At 44.5% G+C, this 4,932-nt stretch overlaps 1 long non-coding RNA gene across 1 annotated transcript; it reads left to right on the top strand.

Annotated features, from left to right (window-relative positions):
- The first annotated feature begins 318 nt into the window (after positions 1-318).
- LOC115161905 (uncharacterized) lies at positions 319-1,078 on the top strand. The gene is made up of 3 exons (XR_003869450.1): positions 319-495; positions 807-881; positions 977-1,078. It is a non-coding gene; the product is annotated as an uncharacterized LOC115161905 (long non-coding RNA).
- Positions 1,079-4,932: the final 3,854 nt, after the last annotated feature.

Genomic DNA, 4,932 nt, shown 5'->3' with positions numbered 1-4,932 from the left:
ATTATTTGATATTACCTTTTAGATATTACTGCACTGTCGGAGCTAGAAACACAAGCATTTCACTACACAAGCATTTCACTACACCTGCAATAACATCTGCTAAACACGTGTATGTGACCAAAAAATGTTGATTTCATGTGATGATTTTTTTTTTATTATTTGAGATGAGGAAATTTAGGACGGGCAACCACCAGACTGATAACTTTCATGATTATTTGTGAGGATACCATCAAGGAGAGTAGCCTTTTCTGGGTGTTTGGAGTCATACATTGTGGGATTGGTAATAATCTGTAAAAGATTTAGGGAGTCCTATTGCTTTAGGACTTGGTCAGGTGGTTTAAGCATGTCCCAGTTTAGGTCACCTAGCTGAATTAAAAAATAATCACCAGAGTTGATCTTCACACGACTTTCCACAAAGCCCTGGAAGAAGAGGTCTGATGGGGATGTAACGCTCCTAAGGAGACGGAAGCCTTGTTCTAGAGTCTAGATGAGCAGGTAAATTAACAAACAATAATGCCTTGACAACAGTTGATTTGCTGGATTATTGGTCAAATGGTAGAATTAAAATGTTGTATATCCGATGTACGGTGGAGTTGTCCTGTCAATGATACATTTTTAACAACAACGTTGTAAATGTTTTAACACCATCATTTGTGTGGTGCCTGGTTAAAACATTCCTGCAGTAAATGTACCACTCTGACCAGGGTTGCCTGCCTATGGTGTAACTTGTTTGTCAAGTGTTGCACAAATATTAGAGTCTCGAATTCTAACCACTGCTTTTTTTGGGGGGGGGGGGGGGGACATAGCCAAGTTTTGGAGGTCGGTGGCAATCAGAGGTTCTTTATCTTCAGGAACATACGTCAATAGTGAAGACTTGTCAGGTAAACCGACATTTTCTAAAACAGTGTTTTAGTTTTGCTGTGTCACTTGTTACTTGAAAGATGTATTGATATTTCTCTTTTGTGCTCAAAATCAGAGAGGTGATGCTGTGGAGAGGCACACCAAAGGGGTGTCCTGGAGATGGTGGAGGATCCTGAAGGGCCGAGGTCAACGGTGGATGTGGCTGTCGTACTGAAGGGAGAAGTACATTTTAGTATGACGTGTCTAATGAAGAATTAACTAACAATTTTGTGTTAGTGGCTTCAACATACAATTGTTTAGCAACTAGTTCCACAACCTTTTTTTCAAATCATAATTTCTAGTTGAATGAACACATGAGACAAGTTGAGCAAACACACTGTTTAAATTGGAGCTAAGCGAAGGTAACACTTTGACCGAAAAGTTTAGTTAAACAATAATAATCTAGTTTAGCTTGCTAGATAATGTTACCTAGCTGTGTAACCTATATTATAATATGAATGACTCTGTATGATAACAATACTGTACTTTAAATTCGTAAACCTTCCTTTTTTTATATGCTAACGTTACTTACTTATATTATCCAAGATGGCGTAGCAGTCAGACGTCTTTGTTCTTCGATTTGTATATGTCCCATGTATATATCTTTTAAATCTTTTTTCTTTGCATATCTTTTATATTTTTCTAAACCTCAACTTCAAAATACTCTCCTGCAACCCGCCTCACCCAATGTGGTGTGGATCTGTCTCTTCTAAAGTATTCTTATCCACCTCCGAACCGGTATTCCCCAACAGAAGCTAGCTAATAGTCAGCTAACCACTGCTAGCGGTCGTCAGCTAACCTATAGCTCGGAAAGCTCTCACCAGTTTGTACAACGCGATTCAAAACAGAGCATACCGGACCTATTTTCTCTCCATATCCCCAGATTCCTACAGTAAGCTCTGAACCTTTTCACCTGGATCACCACATCTAGTTAGCTGCAATCCGAGTGACTATTCCTGGTTTAACGTCACATCCCTGTCCCGAAGCTAGCACCAATAAGCCTGGAGCTAGCCCATGCTATGCCCATAGCAGAAGAAGCCCAACAGCCAATCCTGGGCTATAATACTCTTTTTGTCAACTGGCCCGGACCACCTTCTACTGCCGGTAATTGGCACGGAACCCCGCCGATCCTTCACGACTGGACTACCGACAAAATCTGCTTGAGGGGGTACTCAAACTGGCTCCGCGGCACTGGTAGCCGCGGCCCGCTAATGTTAGCTGTCTAGAGCACACCGGACTGTTAGCTTAAGAGGCCCATCGTACAAATTCTTCGGCCACTATACCTATTTTGCCAATTGGCCTGGTTTACCACACGGAGACCTGCTGATCCGTCTGCCGACATATTCAGCACGAGGGGGCCACAACACACTTTCTTCCGTCGCAACGTCCTTCTAAGGTCCTTCTGCTAGCTGCTAGCCCCGGCCCTCTAGCTGCCGGAAGCCACTCACTGGACTCCCACGATTATTCGGCTACGCATGTCTCTCCCTAATGTCAATGTGCCTTGTCCATTGCTGTTTTGGTTAGTATTTATTGCCTTACTTCACTGCAGAGCCTCTAACCCTGCTCAATACGCCTTAGTGAACACTTTAATTCCACCTCCACATTCGGTGACATCACCTGGTTTAAATGATTTTCCTAGAGACAATATCTCTTTCATCGTCACTCTATGCACAGGTTTACCCCCACTGTATTCACATCCTACCATACCTTTGTCTGTACATTATGCCTTGAATCTATTCTACCGCGCCCATTAATCTGTTCCTTTTACTCTCTGTTCCGAATGTACTAGGCGACCAGTTCCTTTAGCCTTTAGCCGTACCCTCATCCTACTCCTCCTCTGCTCCTCTGGTGATGTGGAGGTTAACCCAGGCCCTGCAGTGCCTAGCTCCTAGCTCCAGGTGCTCTCATTTGTTGACTTCTGTAACTGTAAATGCTTTGGTTTCATGCATGTTAACATTAAAAGCCTTCTCCCTAAGTTTGTTTTATTCACTGCCCTAGCACACTCTGCCAACCCGGCTGTCCTAGCCGTGTCTGAATCCTGGCTCATGAAGACTTCCAAAAACCCTGAAATTTCCATCCCTAACTACAACATTTTCCGACAAGATAGAACCGCCAAAGGGGGCGGAGTTGCAATCTACTGCAGAGATAGCCTGCAGGGTTCTGTCTTACTATCCAGGTCTGTACCCAAACAATTTGAGATTCTACTTTTAAAAATCCACCTTTCCAGAAACAAGTATCTCACCATTGCCGCTTGCTATAGGCCACCCTCTGCCCCCAGCTGTGCCCTGGACACCATATGTGAACTGATTGCCCCCCATCTATCTTCAGAGCTCGTGCTGCTAGGTGACCTAAACCGGGACATGCTTAACACCTTGGCCATCCTACAATCTAAGATTGAAGCCCTCAATCTCACACAAATTATCAATGAACCTACCAGGTATAACCCCAAATCTGTAAACACGGGCACCCTCATAGATATCATCCTAACCAACTTGTCCTCCAAATATACCTATACTGTTTTCAACCAAGATATCAGCGATCACTGCCTTATTGCCTGCATCCGTAATGGGTCCGCGGTCAAACGACCACTGCTCATCACTGTCAAACGCTCCCTAAAACACTTCAACGAACAGGCCTTTCTAATCGACCTGGCCTGGGTATCCTGGAAGGATATTGACCTCATCCCGTCAGTAGAGGATGCCTGGTCATTCTTTAAAAGTGACTTCCTCACCATCTTAAATAAGCATGCCCCTTTCAAAAAATGTTGAACCAGGAACAGATATAGCCCTTGGTTCTCTCCAGACCTGAATGCCCTTGACCAGCACAACAACATCCTGTGGTGTTCTGCATTAGCATCGAACAGCCCCCGTGATATGCAACTTTTCAGGGAAGTTAGGAACCAATATTCACAGTCAGTTAGGAAAGCTAAGGCTAGCTTTTTCAAGCAGAAATTTGCATCCTGTACCACAAACTCAAAAAAGTTCTGGGACACTGTAAAGTCCATGGAGAATAAGAGCACCTCCTCCCAGCTGCCCACTGCACTGAGGCAAGGAAACACTGTCACCACCGATAAATCCACTATAATTGAACATTTCAATAAGCATTTTTCTACGTCTGGCCATTTTCTTCCACCTGGCTACCCCTACCCTGGTCAACAGCCCTGCACTCCCCACAGCAACTCGCCCAAGCCTCCCCAATTTCTCCTTCACCCAAATACAGATAGCTGATGTTCTGAAAGAGCTGCAAAATCTGGACCCCTACACATCAGCTGGGCTAGACAATCTGGACCCTCTCTTCTTAAAATGTTCTGACGAAATTGTTGCAACCCCTATCTCTCCTGTTCAAACTCTCTTTCATATCGTCTGAGATCCCCAAAGATTGGAAAGCTGCAGCAGTCATCCCCCTCTTCAAAAGGGGAGACACTCTAGACCCAAACTGCTACAGACCTATTTTTATCCTACCCTGCCTTTCTAAGGTCTTCGAAAGCCAAGTTAACAAACAGATTACCGACCATTTCGAATCTCACCGTACCTTCTCCCCTATGCAATCTGGTTTCAGAGCTGGTCATGGGTGCACCTCAGCCACGCTCAAGGTCCTAAATTATATAATAACCGCCATTGATAAGCGACATTACTCTGCAGCTGTATTCATCGACCTGGCCAAGGCTTTCGACTCTGTCAATCACCACATTCTTTTTGGCAGACTCAACAGCCTTGGTTTCTCAAATGATTGCCTCCCCTTGTTCACCAACTACTTCTCTGATAGAGCTCAGTGTGTCAAATCAGTGTGTTCAGTGTGTTCAGTGTGTTGTCCAGACCTCTGGCAGTCTCTATGGGAGTGCCACAGGGTTCAATTCTCGGGCTGACTCTCTTCTCTGTATACATCAATAATGTCGCTCTTGCTGCTGGTGATTCTCTGATCCACCTCTATGCAGACGACACCATTCTGTATACCTCTGGCCCTTCGTTGGACACTGTGTTAACTAACCTCCAGACGAGCTTCAATGCCATACAACTCTCCTTCCGTGGCCTC

This window comes from Salmo trutta, chromosome 25 (assembly GCF_901001165.1).
Source record: "Salmo trutta chromosome 25, fSalTru1.1, whole genome shotgun sequence".
Lineage (NCBI taxonomy): Eukaryota > Metazoa > Chordata > Actinopteri > Salmoniformes > Salmonidae > Salmo > Salmo trutta.
The sequence above is the reverse complement of the archived record's forward strand: the minus strand, read 5'-3'. Positions and strand labels throughout refer to the sequence as shown.